Source organism: Procambarus clarkii, chromosome 73 (assembly GCF_040958095.1).
Source record: "Procambarus clarkii isolate CNS0578487 chromosome 73, FALCON_Pclarkii_2.0, whole genome shotgun sequence".
NCBI lineage: Eukaryota > Metazoa > Arthropoda > Malacostraca > Decapoda > Cambaridae > Procambarus > Procambarus clarkii.
The window spans coordinates 3,242,269-3,265,024 of NC_091222.1; positions in this window are offsets into that span (position 1 = coordinate 3,242,269).

Genomic DNA, 22,756 nt, shown 5'->3' on the forward strand with positions numbered 1-22,756 from the left:
ATATTTTGGAGGCAAATTCTGGCTCTATGCACGTATTCGCAGTTTGAATTTACGACTTTTTATACCCAACACATGCCAAGTCCTGAAAGCGGCAGTGAGTGACATTTTGCACAAACTCCCCTGCAGTTTTCGAAATATCACAAATATCCCAATTTCGAGGCCTGATCCATATTTTACAGCCAAATACTGGCTCTGTGCACGTATTCGCAGTTTGGAATTACGACTTTTTTATACCCAACATATGCCAAGTACTGAAAGCGGCGTTTGGTCATATTTGTCCCAAACCTCCCTGCAGTTTTCAAAATATCCCAAACATCTAAATTTCGAGGCCTGAGCCATATTTTGGAGCCAAATTCTGGCTCTCTGCACGTATTCGCAATTTGAAATTACGACGTTCTATACCCAACATATGCCAAGTACTGAAAGCGGTGTTTGGTCATGTTTGTACCAAACCCCCCAGCAGTTTTCAAAATAAATCAAATATCCCAATTTCGAGGCCTGAGCCATATATTGGTGCCAAATTCTGGCTCTATGCACGTATTCGCTGTTTGAAATTACGACATTTTATACCCAACACATGCCAAGTCCTGAAAGCGCCAGTGAGTGACATTTTGCACAAACTCCCCTGCAGTTTTCGAAATATCCCAAATATCCCAAATTCGAGGCCTGAGCCATATTTTGGAGCCAAATTCTGGCTCTCTGCACGTATTCGAAGTTTGGAATTACGACTTTTTTATACCCAACATATGCCAAGTACTGAAAGCGGCAGTGAGTCACATTTTGCACAAACTCCCCTGCAGTTTTTAAAATATCCCAAATATCCCAATTACGAGGCCTGAGCCATATTTTGTAGCCAAATTCTAACTCTCTGAACGTATTCGCAGGTTTGAAATTACGAATTTTTATACCCAACATATGCCATGTACTGAAAGCGGCGTTTGGTCACATTTGTCCCAAACCTCCCTGCAGTTTTCAAAATATAACAAACATCCCAATTTCGAGGCCTGAGCCATATTTTCGAGCCAAATTCTGGCTCTTTGCACGTATTCGTAGTTTGGAATTACGACTTTTTATACCCAACATATGCCAAGTACTGAAAGCTGCGTTTGGTCACATTTGTCCCAATCCCCCCTGCAATTTTCAAAATATCTCAAAGATCCCAATTTCGAGGCCTGAGCCATATTTTGGAGCAAAATTCTGGCTCTCAGCATGTATTCCCTGTTTGAAATTACGACTTTTTATACCCAACATATGCCAAGTACTGAAAGCAGCAGTGAGTAACATTTTGCACAAACTCCAAAGCAGTTTTCAAAATATCCCAAATATCCTGATTTCGAGGCCTGAGCCATATTTTGGAGCCAAATTCCGGCTTTCTGCACGTATTCGCAGTTTGAAATTACAAATTTTTATACCCAACATATGCCAAGTACTGAGAGCGTCGTTTGGTCACATAATTCCCAAACCTCCCTGCAGTTTTCAAAATATCCCAAACATTAAAATTTTGAGGCATGATCAATATTTTGGAGCCAAATTCTGGCTCTCTGCACGTATTTGCAGTTTGAAATTACGATTTTTATACCCAACATATGCCAAGTACTGAAAGCGGCGTTTGGTCATATTTGTTCCAAACCTCCCTACAGTTTTCAAAATATCCCAAACATCCCAATTTCGAGGCCTGAGCCATTTTTTGGAGCCAAATTCAGGCTCGCTGCACGTATTCGCTGTTTGAAATTACGACTTTTATACCCAACATATGCTAAGTACTGAAAGCGGCGTTTGGTAATATTTTCCCAACTCCCCTGCAGTTTTAAAAATATCCCAAACATCCCAATTTCGAGGCCTGAGTCATATTTTGGAGCCAAATTCAGGCTCTCTGCACATATTCGCAGTTTGAAATTACGACTTTTCATACTCAACATATGCCAAGTACTGAAAGCGGCGTTTGGTCACATTTGTCCCAAACCCCACAGCAGTTTTCAAAATATCCCAAACATACGAATTTCGAGGCCTGAGCCATATTTTGGAGGCAAATTCTGGCTCTATGCACGTATTCGCAGTTTGAATTTACGACTTTTTATACCCAACACATGCCAAGTCCTGAAAGCGGCAGTGAGTGACATTTTGCACAAACTCCCCTGCAGTTTTCGAAAAATCCCAAATATCCCAATTTCGAGGCCTGATCCATATTTTACAGCCAAATTTTGTCTCTGTGAACGTATTCGCAGTTTGGAATTACGACTTTTTTATACCCAACATATGCCAAGTACTGATAGAGGCCTTTGGTCATAATTGTCCCAAACCTCCCTGCAGTTTTCAAAATATCCCAAACATCCCAATTTCGAGGCCTGAGCCATATTTTGGAGCAAAATTCTGGCTCTCTGCACGTATTCGCTGTTTGAAATTACGACTTTTTATACCCAACATATGCAAAGTACTGAAGGCGGCAGTGAATCACATTTTGCACAAAGTCCCCTGCAGTTTTCAAAATATCCCAAATATCCAAATTTCGAGGCCTGAGCCATATTTTGCAGCCAAATTCAGACTCTCTGCACGTATTCGCAGTTTGAATTTACGACTTTTTTATACCTAACATATACCAAGTACTGAGAGCAGCGTTTGGTCACATATTTCCCAAACCTCCCTGCAGTTTTCAAAATATCCCAAATATCCTGATTTCGAGGCCTGAGCCATATTTTGGAGCCAAATTCCGGCTTTCTGCACGTATTCGCAGTTTGAAATTACGACTTTTTATACCCAACACATGCCAAGTCCTTAAAGCGGCAGTGAGTGACATTTGGCACAAACTCCCCTGCAGTTTTCGAAATATCCCAAATATCCCAATTTCGAGGCCTGATCCATATTTTGGAGCCAAATTCTGGCTTTCTGCACGTATTCGCAGTTTGAAATTACAAATTTTTATACCCAACATATGCCAAGTACTGAGAGCGTCGTTTGGTCACATAATTCCCAAACCTCCCTGCAGTTTTCAAAATATCCCAAACATTCAAATTTTGAGGCCTGATCCATATTTAGGAGCCAAATTCTGGCTCTCTGCACGTATTTGCAGTTTGAAATTACGATTTTTATACCCAACATATGCCAAATACTGAAAGCGGCGTTTGGTCATATTTGTTCCAAATCTCCCTACAGTTTTCAAAATATCCCAAACATCCCAATTTCGAGGCCTGAGCCATATTTTGGAGCCAAATTCAGGCTCTCTGCACGTATTCGCTGTTTGAAATTACGACTTTTATACCCAACATATGCCAAGTACTGAAAGCGGCGTTTGGTCATATATGTTCCAAATCTCCCTACAGTTTTCAAAATATCCCAAACATCCCAATTTCGAGGTCTGAGTCATATTTTGGAGCCAAATTCAGGCTCTCTGCACATATTCGCAGTTTGAAATTACGACTTTTCATACTCAACATATGCCAAGTACTGAAAGCAGCGTTTGGTCACATTTGTCCCAAACCCCTCAGCAGTTTTCAAAATATCCCAAACATCCCAATTTCGAGGCCTGATCCATATTTTACAGCCAAATTCTGGCTCTGTGCACGTATTCGCAGTTTGGAATTACGACTTTTTTAGACCCAACATATGCCAAGTACTGAAAGCGGCAATGAGTCACATTTTGCACAAAGTCCCCTGCAGTTTTCAAAATATCCCAAATATCCCAATTTCGAGGCCTGAGCCATATTTTGCAGCCAAATTCTGACTCTCTGCACGTATTCGCAGTTTGAAATTACGACTTTTTTATACCCAACATATGCCAAGTACTGAAAGCGGCAGTGAGTCACATTTTGTACAAACTCCAATGCAGTTTTCAAAATATCCCAAATATCCCGATTTCGAGGCCTGAGCCATATTTTGGAGCCAAATTCTGGCTTTCTGCACGTCTTCGCAGTTTGAAATTACAAATTTTTATACCCAACATATGCCAAGTACTAAAAGCGGCGTTTGGTCACATATTTCCCAAACCTCCCTGCAGTTTTCAAAATATCCCAAACATCCAAATTTCGAGGCCTGATCCATATTTTGGAGCCAAATTCTGGCTCTCTGCGCGTATTTGCAGTTTGAAATTACTATTTTTATACCCAACATATGCCAAGTACTGAAAGCGGCGTTTGGTCATATTTAAGAACATAAGAAGAACAAAGGTAACTGCAGAAGGCCTATTGGCCCATACGAGGCAGCTCCTATTCTATAACCACCCAATCCCACTCATATACTTGTCCAACCCATGCTTTTGAACAATATTACAGCAAAAAAGTAAGAAAACAATAACTGACTGAAATAATTATGGAACATCATATTCGCTGCAACTGCTGCCCCAGGGGGTCGCTGGGACTAGGTTTTACCGAGCACTTGTCACACTGTACCCATATATTGCACAACTTCTCTGCTCCCTCCCACAGCTAATGTATGTCATACAGTATTTTTTTCCCCGTGATCAGAGAATGCATTTTAACAATATGTAATGATGGGTTTGAATTTTTTTTCAGGTGCACCATGGGGTGTGTGATACTATAATGCATTGCAGTGGTTAATAAACAGTAGCATGGGTACTTTTGGCAAGGGCAAGAGGAACTTAAGCATTGATAAGAAGACTCATTGAAGAAATGTGATTGTGGTGGGAAAAAGCAGCTAGAAAAAGGAGTATGGCATTAGTACTATTACTGTTTGATTGAAGCACAAATGAAGCATATGAAGTACACAGAAATCATAGTGATGTGATATATCAATAAGAAAATCCTCTCATGATTCAAGAAAATGACTTTCTCAAAGCATATGGAGGTTATTTGTAAGAGCATGAAAGGTGCAGGTGATGAGTCACAATAACGTGGCTAAAGTAAGTTGACCAGACCACACACTAGAAGGTGAAGGGACGATGATGTTTCATTTAAGTCACAATCGACTCGAGAATGGTCCAGGACGGACCGAAACGTCGTCGTCCCTTCACCTTCCAGTGTGTGGTCTGGTCAACCTGAAAGGTAGTGGTAAGAATAGCCTTGGACTGACTTAGTGGTACAGTTACCACGAATATTTAAAATAAATTATTCCACATACTTACCAAAAACGGTTTAAAATTAAACTGATATCAGTTCCTGAAATTTGGACAGTTACATATTATTTTTACACTTTATATTCTTGGGGGATTCAGAGAAAACAAAACAAATCTGGGAAAATTAAATAACATAAAACATGGTCTCAAACTTAATACGTATTAAAAAATGCATTTTTATTTATGAATCACATTCCAAAATATTTGTAAATAATGATTTTGATGCACAGCAACACAGTTTATGATTTTATTAGGTACTAATAACCAGAGAAATTCAAGGGTAGAAATAGCCTAAGCTATTCTATCCTTTTGAGATGTATTTTATTATCTCAAACTTACTCGAACCAGAGAAATATAAAATCTTGATAGCTATAGATAAATTAGCACAATCCAACCCAAAGAACAACTTATATTAAATTCTAATAACCAAATTCACCCCAGTTGAACCAAGATACATCAGATGATGTAAGCCATTCTCTAACAGTTAATTCAAAAATCCATAAATAGTATGGGTACAATACCCTATGTTTGGCCACATGATCCAAGGAGGAAAGAAATGAAGTTAGTAATAAAAATGGGTAGTTTATAACAGATATGGGTAGTTAAGGAGTGGTGGCCAGCTTGCAGCCTCGACTCCTTCGCCATCAATTGCAGGACCTTGCTCAAAAAAACTAATTAGGGCATTCCATGCATAAATCCATTTAGATTCATCACCCCCCCCCCCCTTTCCCCAGCACTGTTTTGTTTAAGTGCCTCGGTTCACATGTCTGCACAAGGAAAAGGCGCTTATTATCGGACATCGATACCAAGAAAACGAATTAGAACAAACTAGCTCCTGTACCAGTGCACAGAATGAAACAAAAAATACTAGGAACTTTAAAATATACGCAAGAAACTTTCAAATGTGAAAGGTATCGAGTATAAACTTGTTAGAATAAATGGAACAAATTTCACCACGATTTAATGCCTAGTACAAAAATCATAGTTTTGGCTGTCAAATTTAAGTGTTAATATTTTATGCATCCAGGACTGCATTTTTCAACCTCTGACAATGAAATAATTCCAGGTCATACTTAAGAAAGACACGACTTTCATTGACAACTGAAAGGAGATGATTTGTCCCAAACCTCCCTGCAGTTTTCAAAATATCCCAAACATCCCAATTTCGAGGCCTGAGCCATATTTTGGAGCCAAATTCAGGCTCTCTGCACGTATTCGCTGTTTGAAATTACGACTTTTATACCCAACATATGCCAAGTACTGAAAGCGGCGTTTGGTCTTATTTGTCCCAAACTCCCCTGCAGTTTTCACAATATCCCAAACATCCCAATTTCGAGGCCTAAGTCATATTTTGGAGCCAAATTCAGGCTCTCTGCACGTATTCGCAGTTTGAAATTACGACTTTTCATACTCAACATATGCCAAGTACTGAAAGCGGCGTTTGGTCACATTTGTCCCAAACCCCACAGCAGTTTTCAAAATATCCCAAACATACGAATTTCGAGGCCTGAGCCATATTTTGGAGGCAAATTCTGGCTCTATGCACGTATTCGCAGTTTGAATTTACGACTTTTTATACCCAACACATGCCAAGTCCTGAAAGCGGCAGTGAGTGACATTTTGCACAAACTCCCCTGCAGTTTTCGAAATATCCCAAATATCCCAATTTCGAGGCCTGATCCATATTTTACAGCCAAATTCTGACTCTCTGCACGTATTCGCAGTTTGAAATTACGACTTTTTTATACCTAACATATACCAAGTACTGAAAGCAGCGTTTGGTCACATATTTCCCAAACCTCCCTGCAGTTTTCAAAATATCCCAAACATCCCAATTTCGAGGCCTGAGCCATATTTTGGAGCCAAATTCAGGCTCTCTGCACATATTCGCAGTTTGAAATTACGATTTTTATACCCAACATATGCCAAGTACTGAAAGCGGCGTTTGGTCATATTTGTTCCAAACCTCCCTACAGTTTTCAAAATATCCCAAACATCCCAATTTCGAGGCCTGAGCCATATTTTGGAGCCAAATTCAGGCTCTCTGCACGTATTCGCTGTTTGAAATTACGACTTTTATACCCAACATATGCCAAGTACTGAAAGCGGCGTTTGGTCATATTTTCCCAAACTCCCCTGCAGTTTTCAAAATATCCCAAACATCCCAATTTCAAGGCCTGAGTCATATTTTGGAGCCAAATTCAGGCTCTCTGCACTTATTCGCAGTTTGAAATTACGACTTTTCATACTCAACATATGCCAAGTACTGAGAGCGGCGTTTGGTCACATTTGTAACAAACCCCCAAGCAGTTTTCAAAATATCCCAAACATCCCAATTTCGAGGCCTGAGCCATATTTTGTAGCCAAATTCTAACTCTCTCCACGTATTCGCAGTTTGAAATTACGAATTTTTATACCCAACATATGCCATGTACTGAAGCGGCGTTTGGTCACATTTGTCCCAAACCTCCCTGCAGTTTTCAAAATATCCCAAACATCCCAATTTCGAGGCCTGAGCCATATTTTCGAGCCAAATTCTGGCTCTTTGCAGGTATTCGTAGTTTGAAAATACGACTTTTTATACCCAACATATGCCAAGTACTGAAAGCGGCGTTTGGTCACATTTGTCCCAATCCCCCCTGCAATTTTCAAAATATCCCAAAGATCCAAATTTCGAGGCCTGAGCCATATTTTGGAGCAAAATTCTGGCTCTCTGCACGTATTCGCTGTTTGAAATTACGACTTTTTATACCCAACATATGCCAAGTACTGAAAGCGGCGTTTGGTCACATTTGTCCCAATCCCCCCTGCAATTTTCAAAATATCCCAAAGATCCAAATTTCGAGGCCTGAGCCATATTTTCCAGCCAAATTCTGGCTCTCTGCACGTATTCGCAGTTTGAAATAACGACTTTTTATACCCAACATATGCCAAGTACTGAAAGCGGCGTTTGGTCACATTTGTCCCAATCCCCCCTGCAATTTTCAAAATATCCCAAAGATCCAAATTTCGAGGCCTGAGCCATATTTTGGAGCAAAATTCTGGCTCTCTGCACGTATTCGCTGTTTGAAATTACGACTTTTTATACCCAACATATGCCAAGTACTGAAAGCGGCAGTGAGTAACATTTTGCACAAACTCCAATGCAGTTTTCAAAATATCCCAAATATCCCGATTTCGAGGCCTGAGCCATATTTTGGAGCCAAATTCTGGCTTTTTGGACGTATTCGCAGTTTGAAATTACAATTTTTTATACCAAACATATGCCAAGTACTGAAAGCGTCGTTTGGTCACATAATTCCCAAACCTCCCTGCAGTTTTCAAAATATCTCAAACATTCAAATTTCGAGGCCTGATCCATATTTTAGAGCCAAATTCTGGCTCTCTGCACGTATTTGCAGTTTGAAATTACGATTTTTATACCCAACATATGCCAAGTACTGAAAGCGGCGTTTGGTCATATTTGTTCCAAACCTCCCTACAGTTTTCAAAATATCCCAAACATCCCAATTTCGAGGCCTGAGTCATATTTTGGAGCCAAATTCAGGCTCTCTGCACATATTCGCAGTTTGAAATTACGACTTTTCATACTCAACATATGCCAAGTACTGAAAGTGGCGTTTGGTCACATTTGTCCCAAACCCCCAAGCAGTTTTCAAAATATCCCAAACATACCAATTTCGAGGCCTGAGCCATATTTTGGAGGCAAATTCTGGCTCTATGCACGTATTCGCAGTTTGAATTTACGACTTTTTATACCCAACATATGCCAAGTCCTGAAAGCGGCAGTGAGTGACATTTTGCACAAACTCCCCTGCAGTTTTCGAAATATCACAAATATCCCAATTTCGAGGCCTGATCCATATTTTACAGCCAAATTCTGGCTCTGTGCACGTATTCGCAGTTTGGAATTACGACTTTTTTATACCCAACATATGCCAAGTACTGAAAGCGGCGTTTGGTCATATTTGTCCCGAACCTCCCTGCAGTTTTCAAAATATCCCAAACATCTAAATTTCGAGGCCTGAGCCATATTTTGGAGCCAAATTCTGGCTCTCTGCACGTATTCGCAGTTTGAAATTACGACGTTCTATACCCAACATATGCCAAGTACTGAAAGCGGTGTTTGGTCATGTTTGTACCAAACCCCCCAGCAGTTTTCAAAATAAATCAAATATCCCAATTTCGAGGCCTGAGCCATATATTGGTGCCAAATTCTGGCTCTATGCACGTATTCGCTGTTTGAAATTACGACTTTTTATACCCAACACATGCCAAGTCCTGAAAGCGCCAGTGAGTGACATTTTGCACAAACTCCCCTGCAGTTTTCGAAATATCCCAAATATCCCAAATTCGAGGCCTGAGCCATATTTTGGAGCCAAATTCTGGCTCTCTGCACGTATTCGAAGTTTGGAATTACGACTTTTTTATACCCAACATATGCCAAGTACTGAAAGCGGCAGTGAGTCACATTTTGCACAAACTCCCCTGCAGTTTTTAAAATATCCCAAATATCCCAATTTCGAGGCCTGAGCCATATTTTGTAGCCAAATTCTAACTCTCTGAACGTATTCGCAGTTTGAAATTACGAATTTTTATACACAACATATGCCATGTACTGAAAGCGGCGTTTGGTCACATTTGTCCCAAACCTCCCTGCAGTTTTCAAAATATCCCAACATCCCAATTTCGAGGCCTGAGCCATATTTTCGAGCCAAATTCTGGCTCTTTGCACGTATTCGTAGTTTGGAATTACGACTTTTTATACCCAACATATGCCAAGTACTGAAAGCGGTGTTTGGTCACATTTGTCCCAATCCCCCCTGCAATTTTCAAAATATCCCAAAGATCCCAATTTCGAGGCCTGAGCCATATTTTGGAGCAAAATTCTGGCTCTCTGCACGTATTCGCTGTTTGAAATTACGACTTTTTATACCTAACATATGCCAAGTACTGAAAGCGGCAGTGAGTAACATTTTGCACAAACTCCAAAGCAGTTTTCAAAATATCCCAAATATCCCGATTTCGAGGCCTGAGCCATATTTTGGAGCCAAATTCTGGCTTTCTGCACGTATTCGCAGTTTGAAATTACAAATTTTTATACCCAACATATGCCAAGTACTGAAAGCGTCGTTTGGTCACATAATTCCCAAACCTCCCTGCAGTTTTCAAAATATCCCAAACATTCAAATTTCGAGGCCTGATCCATATTTTGGAGCCAAATTCTGGCTCTCTGCACGTATTTGCAGTTTGAAATTACGATTTTTATACCCAATATATGCCAAGTACTGAAAGCGGCGTTTGGTCATATTTGTTCCAAATCTCCCTACAGTTTTCAAAATATCCCAAACATCCCAATTTCTAGGCCTGAGCCATATTTTGGAGCCAAATTCAGGCTCTCTGCACGTATTCGCTGTTTGAAATTACGACTTTTATACCCAACATATGCCAAGTACTGAAAGCGGCGTTTGGTCATATTTTCCCAAACTCCCCTGCAGTTTTCAAAATATCCCAAACATCCCAATTTCGAGGCCTGAGTCATTTTTTGGAGCCAAATTCAGGCTCTCTGCACATATTCGCAGTTTGAAATTACGACTTTTCATACTCACCATATGCCAAGTACTGAAAGCGGCGTTTGGTCACATTTGTCCCAAACCCCCATGCAGTTTTCAAAATATCCCAAACATACCAATTTTGAGGCCTGAGCCATAATTTGGAGGCAAATTCTAGCTCTATGCACGTATTCGCAGTTTGAAATTACGACTTTTTATACCCAACACATGCCAAGTCCTGAAAGCGGCAGTGAGTGACATTTTGCACAAACTCCCCTGCAGTTTTCGAAATATCCCAAATATCCCAATTTTGAGGCCTGAGCCATATTTTGGCGCCAAATTCTGGCTCTCTTCACGTATTCGCAGTTTGAAATTGCGACTTTTTTATACCCAAAATATGCCAAGTACTGAAAGCGGCGTTTGGTCATATTTGTCCCAAACCTCCCTGCAGTTTTCAAAATATCCCAAACATCCCAATTTCGAGGCCTGAGCCATATTTTGGAGCCAAATTCAGGCTCTCTGCACGTATTCGCAGTTTGAAATTACGACTTTTCATACTCAACATATGCCAAGTACTGAAAGCGGCGTTTGGTCACATTTCTCCCAAACCCCCCAGCAGTTTTCAAAATATCCCAAACATACCAATTTCGAGGCCTGAGCCATATTTTGGAGGCAAATTCTGGCTCTATGCACGTATACGCAGTTTGAAATTACGACTTTTTATACCCAACACATGCCAAGTCCTGAAAGCGGCAGTGAGTGACATTTAGCACAAACTCCCCTGCAGTTTTCGAAATATCCAAAATATCCCAATTTCGAGGCCTGATCCATATTTTACAGCCAAATTCTGGCTCTGTGCACGTATTCGCAGTTTGGAATTACGACTTTTTTATACCCAACATATGCCAAGTACTGAAAGCGGCAGTGAGTCACATTTTGCACAAAATCCCCCCTGCAGTTTTCAAAATATCCCAAATATCCCAATTTCGAGGCCTGAGCCATATTTTGCAGCAAAATTCTGGCTCTCTGCACGTATTCGCAGTTTGAAATTACGACTTTCTTATACCCAACATATACCAAGTACTGAAAGCTGCGTTTGGTCACATATTTCTCAAACCTCCCTGCAGTTTTCAAAATATCCCAAACATCCCCATTTGGAGGCCTGAGCCATATTTTGGAGCCAAATTCAGGCTCTCTGAACGTATTCGCAGTTTGAAATTACGTCTTTTTATACTCAACATATGCCAAGTACTGAAAGCGGAGTTTGGTCACATTTGTCCCAAACCCCCATGCAGTTTTCAAAATATCCCAAGCATACCAATTTCGAGGCCTGAGCCATAATTTGGAGGCAAATTCTGGCTCTATGCACGTATTCGCAGTTTGAAATTACGACTTTTTATACCCAACACATGCCAAGTCCTGAAAGCGGCAGTGAGTCACATTTTGCACAAAGTTCCCTGCAGTTTTCAAAATATCCCAAACATCCCAATTTCGAGGCATGAGCCATATTTTGGAGCCAAATTCTGGCTCTCTGCACGTATTTCCAGTTTGAAATTACGATTTTTAAACCCAACATATGCCAAGTACTGAAAGCGGCGTTTGGTCATATTTGTCCCAAACCTCCCTGCAGTTTTCAAAATATCCCAAACATCCCAATTTCGAGGCCTGAGCCATATTTTGGAGCAAAATTCTGGCTCTCTGCACGTATTTGCTGTTTGTAATTACCACTTTTTATTCCCAACATATGCCAAGTACTGAAAGCGGCATTGAGTCACATTTTGCACAAACTCCCCTGCAGTTTTCGAAATATCCAAAATATCCCAATTTCGAGGCCTGATCCACATTTTACAGCCAAATTCTGGCTCTGTGCACGTATTCGCAGTTGGCAATTACGACTTTTTTATACCCAACATATGCCAAGTACTGAAAGCGGCAGTGAGTCACATTTTGCACAAAATCTCCCGTGCAGTTTTCAAAATATCCCAAATATCCCAATTTCGAGGCCTGAGCCATATTTTGTAGCCAAATTCTGGCTCTCTGCACGTATTCGCAGTATGAAATTACGACTTTTTTATACCCAACATATACCAAGTACTGAAAGCTGCGTTTGGTCACATATTTCCCAAACCTCCCTGCAGTTTTCAAAATATCCCAAACATCCCAATTTCGAGGCCTGAGCCATATTTAGGAGCCAAATTCAAGCTCTATGCACGTGTTCGCAGTTTGAAATTACGACTTTTTATACGCAACATATGCCAAGTACTGAAAGTGGCGTTTGGTCACATTTGTCCCAAACCCCACAGCCGTTTTCAAAATATCCCAAACATACCAATTTCGAGGCCTGAGCCATATTTTGGAGGGAAATTCTGGCTCTATGTACGTATTCGCTGTTTGAAATTACGACTTTTTATACCCAACACATGCCAAGTCCTGAAAGCGGAAGTGAGTCACATTTTGCACAAACTCCCCTGCAGTTTTAAAAATATCCCAAATATCCCTATTTCGAGGCCTGAGCCATATTTTGGAGCCAAATTCTGGCTCTCTGAACGTGTTTGCTGTTTGAAATTACGACTTTTTATACCCAACATATGCCAAGTACTAAAAGCGGCAGTGAGTCACATTTTGCACAAACTCCAATGCAGTTTTCAAAACATTCCAAACATCCCAATTTCGAGGCCTGAGCCATGTTTTCGAGCCAAATTCTGGCTCTCTGCTCGTATTGGCAGTTTGAAATTACGACTTTTTTATACCCAACATATGCGAAGTAAAGAAATCGGCGTTTGGTCACATTTGTCCCAAAACTCCCTGCAATTTTCAAAATATTCCAAACATCCCAATTTCAAGGCCTGAGCCATATTTTGGAGCCAAATTCAGACTCGCTGCACGTATTGGCAGTTTGAAATTACGACTTTTCATACCCAACATATGCCAAGTACTGAAAGCGGCGTTTGGTCACATTTGTCCCAAACCCCCCTGCAGTTTTCAAAATATATCAAACATCCCAATTTCGAGGCCTGAGCCATATTTTTGAGGCAAATTCTGGCTCTATGCATGTATTCGCAGTTTGAAATTACGACTTTTTATACCCAACATATACCAAGTCCTGAAAGCGGCAATGAGTCACATTTTGCACAAACTCCCCTACAGTTTTCATAATATCCTAAATATCCTAATTTTGAGGCCTGAGCCATATTTTGGAGCCAAATTCTGGCTCTCTGCACGTATTTGCTGTTTGAAATTACGACTTTTTTTACCCAACATATGCCAAGTACTTAAAGCGGCAGTGAGTGACATTTTGCACAAACTCCCCTGCAGTTTTCGAAATATCCAAAATATCCCAATTTCGAGGCCTGATCCATATTTTACAGCCAAATTCTTGCTCTGTGCACGTATTCGCAGTTTGGAATTAAGACTTTTTTATACCCAACATATGCCAAGTACTGAAAGCGGCAGTAAGTCACATTTTGCACAAACTCCCCTGCAGTTTTCCAAATATCCCAATTTTGAGGCTGAGCCATATTTTGGAGCCAAATTCTGGCTCTCTGAACGTGTTTGCTGTTTGAAATTACGACTTTTTATACCCAACATATGCCAAGTACTAAAAGCGGCAGTGAGTCACATTTTGCACAAACTCCAATGCAGTTTTCAAAATAATCCAAACATCCCAATTTCGAGGCCTGAGCCATGTTTTCGAGCCAAATTCTGGCTCTCTGCTCGTATTCGCAGTTTGAAATTACGACTTTTTTATACCCAACATATGCGAAGTACTGAAATCGGCGTTTGGTCACATTTGTCCCAAAACTCCCTGCAATTTTCAAAATATTCCAAACATCCCAATTTCAAGGCCTGAGCCATATTTTGGAGCCAAATTCAGACTCGCTGCACGTATTCGCAGTTTAAAATTACGACTTTTCATACCCAACATATGCCAAGTACTGAAAGCGGCGTTTGGTCACATTTGTCCCAAACCTTTTTGCAGTTTTCAAAATATTCCAAACATCCCAATTTCGAGGCCTGAGCCATATTTTGGAGCCAAATTCAGGCTCGGTGCACGTATTCGCAGTTTGAAATTTCGACTTTTCATACCCAACATATGCCCAGTACTGAAAGCGGCGTTTGGTCACATATGTCCCAAACCCCCCAGCTGTTTTTAAAATATCCCAAACATACCAATTTCGAGGCCTGAGCCATATTTTGGAGGCAAATTCTGGCTCTATGCACTTATTCGCAGTTTGAAATTACGACTTTTTATACCCAACACATGCCAAGTCCTGAAAGCGGCAGTGAGTGACATTTTGCACAAACTCCCCTGCAGTTTTCGAAATATCCAAAATATCCCAATTTCGAGGCCTGATCCATATTTTATAGCCAAATTCTTGCTCTGTGCACGTATTCGCAGTTTGGAATTACGACTTTTTTATACCCAACATATGCCAAGTACTGAAAGCGGCAGTGAGTCACATTTTGCACAAAGTACCCTGCAGTTTTCAAAATATCCCAAATATCCCAATTTCGAGGCCTGAGCCAAATTTTGCAGCCAAATTCTGGCTCTCTGCACGTATTCGCAGTTTGAAATTACGACTTTTTTATACCCAACATATACCAAGTACTGAAAGCTGCGTTTGGTCACATATTTCCCAAACGTCCCTGCAGTTTTCAAAATATCCCAAACTTCCCAATTTCGAGGCCTGAGCCATATTTTGGAGCCAAATTCAGGCTCTCTGCACGTATTCGCAGTTTGAAATTACGTCTTTTTATACGCAACATATGCCAAGTACTGATAACGGCGTTTGGTCACATTTGTCCCAAACCCCCATGCAGTTTTCAAAATATCCCAAGCATACCAATTTCGAGGCCTGAGACATAATTTGGAGGCAAATTCTGGCTCTATGCACGTATTCGCAGTTTGAAATTACGATTTTTATACCCAACACATGCCAAGTCCTGAAAGCGGCAGTGAGTGACATTTTGAACAAACTCCCCTGCAGTTTTCGAAATATCCCAAATATCCCAATTTTGAGGCCTGAGCCATATTTTGGAGCCAAATTCTGGCTCTCTTCACGTATTCGCAGTTTGAAATTGCGACTTTTTTATACCCAAAATATGCCAAGTACTGAAAGCGGCGTTTGGTCATATTTGTCCCAAACCTCCCTGCATTTTTCAAAATATCCCAAACATCCCAATTTCGAGGCCTGAGCCATATTTTGGAGCCAAATTCAGGCTCTCTGCACGTATTCGCTGTTTGAAATTACGACTTTCATACCCAACATATGCCAAGTACTGAAAGCGGCAGTGAGTGACATTTTGAACAAACTCCCCTGCAGTTTTCGAAATATCCAAAATATCCCAATTTCGAGGCCTGATCCATATTTTACAGCCAAATTCTGGCTCTGTGCACGTATTCGCTGTTTGGAATTACGACTTTTTTTTACCCAACATATGCCAAGTACTAAAAGCGGCAGTGAGTCACATTTTGCACAAAATCCCCCCTGCAGTTTTCAAAATATCCCAAATATCCCAATTTCGAGGCCTGAGCCATATTTTGCAGCCAAATTCTGGCTCTCTGCACGTATTCGCAGTTTGAAATTACGACTTTTTTATACCCAACATATACCAAGTACTGAAAGCTGCGTTTGGTCACATATTTCCCAAACCTCCCTGCAGTTTTCAAAATATCCCAAACATCCCCATTTCGAGGCCTGAGCCCTATTTTGGAGCCAAATTCAGGCTCTCTGCACGTATTCGCAGTTTGAAATTACGTCTTTTTATACGCAACATATGCCAAGTACTGAAAGCGGCGTTTGGTCACATATGTCCCAAACCCCCATGCAGTTTTCAAAATATCCCAAGCATACCAATTTCGAGGCCTGAGACATAATTTGGAGGCAAATTCTGGCTCTATGCACGTATTCGCAGTTTGAAATTACGATTTTTTATACCCAACACATGCCAAGTCCTGAAAGCGGCAGTGAGTGACATTTTGAATAAACTCCCCTGCAGTTTTCGAAATATCACAAATATCCCAATTTCGAGGCCTGAGCCATATTTTGGAGCCAAATTCTGGCTCTCTGAACGTATTTGCTGTTTGAAATTACGACTTTTTATACCCAACAAATGCCAAGTACTAAAAGCGGCAGTGAGTCACATTTTGCACAAACTCCAATGCAGTTTTCAAAATAATCCAAACATCCCAATTTCGAGGCCTGAGCCATGTTTTCGAGCCAAATTCTGGCTCTCTGCTCGTATTCGCAGTTTGAAATTACGACTTTTTTATACCCAACATATGCGAAGTACTGAAATCGGCGTTTGGTCACATTTGTCCCAAACCTCCCTGCAATTTTCAAAATATTCCAAACATCCCAATTTCGAGGCCTGAGCCATATTTTGGAGGCAAATTCTGGCTCTATGCACGTATTCGCAATTTGAAATTACGACTTTTTATACCCAACATATACCAAGTCCTGAAAGCGGCAGTGAGTCACATTTTGCACAAACTCCCCTGCAGTTTTCATAATATCCTAAATATCCTAATTTTGAGGCCTGAGCCATATTTTGGAGCCAAATTCTGGCTCTCTGCACGTATTTGCTGTTTGAAATTACGACTTTTTTTACCCAACATATGCCAAGTACTTAAAGCGGCAGTGAGTCACATTTTACACAAACTCCAATGCAGTTTTCAAAATAATCCAAACATCCCAATTTCTAGGCCTGAGCCATATTTTCGAGCCAAATTCAGGCTCTCTGCACGTATTCGTAGTTTGAAATTACGACTTTTTTATACCCAACATATGCGAAGTACTGAAAGCGGCGTTTGGTCACATTTGTCCCAAACCTCTTTGCAGTTTTCAAAATATTCCAAACATCCCAATTTCGAGGCCTGAGCCATATTTTGGAGCCAAATTCAGGCTCGGTGCACGTATTCGCAGTTTGAAATTACGACTTTTCATACCCAACATATGCCCAGTACTGAAAGCGGCGTTTGGTCACATTTGTCCCAAACCGCCCAGCAGTTTTCAAAATATCCCAAACATACCAATTTCGAGGCCTGAGCCATATTTTGGAGGCAAATTCTGGCTCTATGCACGTATTCGCAGTTTGAAATTACGACTTTTTATACCCAACACATGCCAAGTCCTGAAAGCGGCAGTGAGTGACATTTTGCACAAACTCCCCTGCAGTTTTCGAAATATCCAAAATATCCCAATTTCGAGGCCTGATCCATATTTTACAGCCAAATTCTTGCTCTGTGCACGTATTCGCAGTTTGGAATTACGACTTTTTTATACCCAACATATGCCAAGTACTGAAAGCGGCAGTGAGTCACATTTTGCACAAAGTCCCCTGCAGTTTTCAAAATATCCCAAATATCCCAATTTCGAGGCCTGAGCCATATTTTGCAGCCAAATTCTGGCTCTCTGCACGTATTCGCAGTTTGAAATTACGATTTTTTATACCCAACATATACCAAGTACTGAAAGCTGCGTTTGGTCACATTTGTCCCAAACCCCCATGCAGTTTTCAAAATATCCCAAGCATACCAATTTCGAGGCATGAGCCATAATTTGGAGGCAAATTCTGGCTCTATGCATGTATTCGCAGTTTGAAATTAGACTTTTTATACCCAACACATGCCAAGTCCTGAAAACGGAAGTGAGTCACATTTTGCACAAAGTTCCCTGCAGTTTTCAAAATATCATAAACATCCCAATTTCGAGGCCTGAGCCATATTTTGGAGCCAAATTCTGGCTCTCTGCACGTATTTGCAGTTTGAAATTACGATTTTTAAACCCAACATATGCCAAGTACTGAAAGCGTCGTTTGGTCACATATTTCCCAAACCTCTCTGCAGTTTTCAAAATATCCCAAACATCCAAATTTCGGGGCCTGATCCATATTTTGGAGCCAAATTCAGGCTCTCAGCACGTATTCGCAGTTTGAAATTACGACTTTTCATACTCAATATATGCCAAGTACTGAAAGCGGCGTTTGGTCACATTTGTCCCAAACCCTCAGCAGTTTTCAAAATATCCCAAACATACTAATTTCGAGGCCTGAGCCATATTTTGGAGGAAAATTCTGGCTCTATGCACGTATTCGCAGTTTGAAATTACTACTTTTTATACCCAACACATGCCAAGTCCTGAAAGCGGCAGGGAGTCACATTTTGCACAAACTCCCCTGCAGTTTTCAAAATATCCCAAATATCCCATTTTCGAGGCCTGAGCACATATTTTGGAGTCAAATTCTGGCTCTCTGCACGTATTCGAAGTTTAAAATTACGAATTTTTTATACCCAACATATGCCAAGTACTGAAAGCGGCAGTGAGTCACATATTGCACAAACTCCAATGCAGTTTTCAAAATATCCCAAATATCCCAATTTCGAGGCCTGAGCCATATTTTGGAGCCAAATTCTGGCTTTCTGCACGAATTCGCAGTTTGAAATTACGAATTTTTATACCCAACATATGCCAAGTACTGAAAGCGGCTTTTGGTCACATATTTCCCAAACCTCTCTGCAGTTTTCAAAATATCCCAAACATCCAAATTTCGGGGCCTGATCCATATTTTGGAGTCAAATTCAGGCTCTCTGCACATATTCGCAGTTTGAAATTACGACTTTTTATACCCAACATATGCCAAGTACTGAAAGCAGCAGTGAGCCACATTTTGCACAAACTCTAATGCAGTTCTCAAAATAATCCAAACATCCCAATTTCGAGGCCTGAGCCATGTTTTCGAGCCAAATTCTGGCTCTCTGCACGTATTCGCAGTTTGAAATTACGACTTTTTTATACCCAACATATGCGAAGTACTGAAATAGGCGTTTGGTCACATTTGTCCCAAACCTCCTTGCAATTTTCAAAAAATTCCAAACATCCCAATTTCGAGGCCTGATCCATATTTTGGAGCCAAATTCAGACTCGCTGCACGTATTCGCAGTTTGAAATTACGACTTTTCATACCCAACATATGCCAAGTACTGAAAGCGGCGTTTGGTCACATTTGTCCCAAACCCCCCTGCAGTTTTCAAAATATCCCAAACATCCCAATTTCGAGGCCTGAGCCATATTTTGGAGGCAAATTCTATCTCTATGCACGTATTCGCAGTTTGAAATTACGACTTTTTATACCCAACACATGCCAAGTCCTGAAAGCGGCAGTGAGTGACATTTTGCACAAACTCCCCTGCAGTTTTCGAAATATCCAAAATATCCCAATTTCGAGGCCTGATCCATATTTTACAGCCAAATTCTTGCTCTGTGCACGTATTCGCAGTTTGGAATTACGATTTTTTTATACCCAACATATGCCAAGTACTGAAAGCGGCAGTGAGTCACATTTTGCACAAAGTCCCCTGCAGTTTTCAAAATATCCCAAATATCCCAATTTCGAGGCCTGAGCCATATTTTGCAGCCAAATTCTGGCTCTCTGCAAGTATTCGCAGTTTGAAATTACGACTTTTTTATACCCAACATATACCAAGTACTGAAAGCTGCGTTTGGTCACATATTTCCCAAACGTCCCTGCAGTTTTCAAAAAATATCCCAAACTTCCCAATTTCGAGGCCTGAGCCATATTTTGGAGCCAAATTCAGGCTCTCTGCACGTATTCGCAGTTTGAAATTACGTCTGTTTATACGCAACATATGCCAAGTACTGAAAGCGGCGTTTGGTCACATTTGTCCCAAACCCCCATGCAGTTTTCAAAATATCCCAAGCATACCAATTTCGAGGCCTGAGACATAATTTGGAGGCAAATTCTGGCTCTATGCACGTATTCGCAGTTTGAAATTACGACTTTTTATACCCAACACATGCCAAGTCCTGAAAGCGGCAGTGAGTGACATTTTGAACAAACTCCCCTGCAGTTTTCGAAATATCCCAAATATCCCAATTTTGAGGCCTGAGCCATATTTTGGAGCCAAATTCTGGCTCTCTTCACGTATTCGCAGTTTGAAATTGCGACTTTTTTATACCCAAAATATGCCAAGTACTGAAAGCGGCGTTTGGTCATATTTGTCCCAAACCTCCCTGCAGTTTTCAAAATATCCCAAACATCCCAATTTCGAGGCCTGAGCCATATTTTGGAGCCAAATTCAGGCTCTCTGCACGTATTCGCTGTTTGAAATTACGACTTTCATACCCAACATATGCCAAGTACAGAAAGTGGCGTTTGGTCATATTTGTCCCAAACTCCCCTGCAGTTTTCAAAATATCCAAAATATCCCAATTTCGAGGCCTGATCCATATTTTACAGCCAAATTCTGGCTCTGTGCACGTATTCGCTGTTTGGAATTACGACTTTTTTTTACCCAACATATGCCAAGTACTGAAAGCGGCAGTGAGTCACATTTTGCACAAAATCCCCCCTGCAGTTTTCAAAATATCCCAAATATCCCAATTTCGAGGCCTGAGCCATATTTTGCAGCCAAATTCTGGCTCTCTGCACGTATTCGCAGTATGAAATTACGACTTTTTTATACCCAACATATACCAAGTACTGAAAGCTGCGTTTGGTCACATTTGTCCCAAACCCCCATGCAGTTTTCAAAATATCCCAAGCATACCAATTTCGAGGCATGAGCCATAATTTGGAGGCAAATTCTGGCTCTATGCATGTATTCGCAGTTTGAAATTAGACTTTTTATACCCAACACATGCCAAGTCCTGAAAGCGGAAGTGAGTCACATTTTGCACAAAGTTCCCTGCAGTTTTCAAAATATCCCAAACATCCCAATTTCGAGGCCTGAGCCATATTTTGGAGCCAAATTCTGGCTCTCTGCACGTATTTGCAGTTTGAAATTACGATTTTTAAACCCAACATATGCCAAGTACTGAAAGCGTCGTTTGGTCACATATTTCCCAAACCTCTCTGCAGTTTTCAAAATATCCCAAACATCCAAATTTCGAGGCCTGAGCCATATTTTGGAGCCAAATTTTGGCTCTCTGCACGTATTCGCTGTTTGAAATTAGGACTTTTTATACCCAACATATGCCAAGTACTGAAAGCGGCATTGAGTCACATTTTGCACAAACTCCCCTGCAGTTTTCGAAATATCCAAAATATCCCAATTTCGAGGCCTGATCCACATTTTACAGCCAAATTCTGGCTCTGTGCACGTATTCGCAGTTTGGAATTACGACTTTTTTATACCCAACATATGCCAAGTACTGAAAGCGGCAGTGAGTCACATATTTCACAAACTCCAATGCAGTTTTCAAAATATCCCAAATATCCCAATTTCGAGGCCTGAGCCATATTTTGGAGCCAAATTCTGGCTTTCTGCACGAATTCGCAGTTTGAAATTACGAATTTTTATACCCAACATATGCCAAGTACTGAAAGCGGCTTTTGGTCACATATTTCCCAAACCTCTCTGCAGTTTTCAAAATATCCCAAACATCCAAATTTCGGGGCCTGATCCATATTTTGGAGTCAAATTCAGGCTCTCTGCACATATTCGCAGTTTGAAATTACGACTTTTTATACCCAACATATGCCAAGTACTGAAAGCAGCAGTGAGCCACATTTTGCACCAACTCTAATGCAGTTCTCAAAATAATCCAAACATCCCAATTTCGAGGCCTGAGCCATGTTTTCGAGCCAAATTCTGGCTCTCTGCACGTATTCGCAGTTTGAAATTACGACTTTTTTATACCCATCATATGCGAAGTACTGAAATCGGCGTTTGGTCACATTTGTCCCAAACCTCCTTGCAATTTTCAAAAATTTCCAAACATCCCAATTTCGAGGCCTGAGCCATATTTTGGAGCCAAATTCAGACTCGCTGCACGTATTCGCAGTTTGAAATTACGACTTTTCATACCCAACATATGCCAAGTACTGAAAGCGGCGTTTGTTCACATTTGTCCCAAACCCCCCTGCAGTTTTTAAAATATCCCAAACATCCCAATTTCGAGGCCTGAGCCATATTTTGGAGGCAAATTCTGGCTCTATGCACGTATTCGCAGTTTGAAATTACGACTTTTTATACCCAACACATGCCAAGTCCTGAAAGCGGCAGTGAGTGACATTTTGCACAAACTCCCCTGCAGTTTTCGAAATATCCAAAATATCCCAATTTCGAGGCCTGATCCATATTTTACAGCCAAATTCTTGCTCTGTGCACGTATTC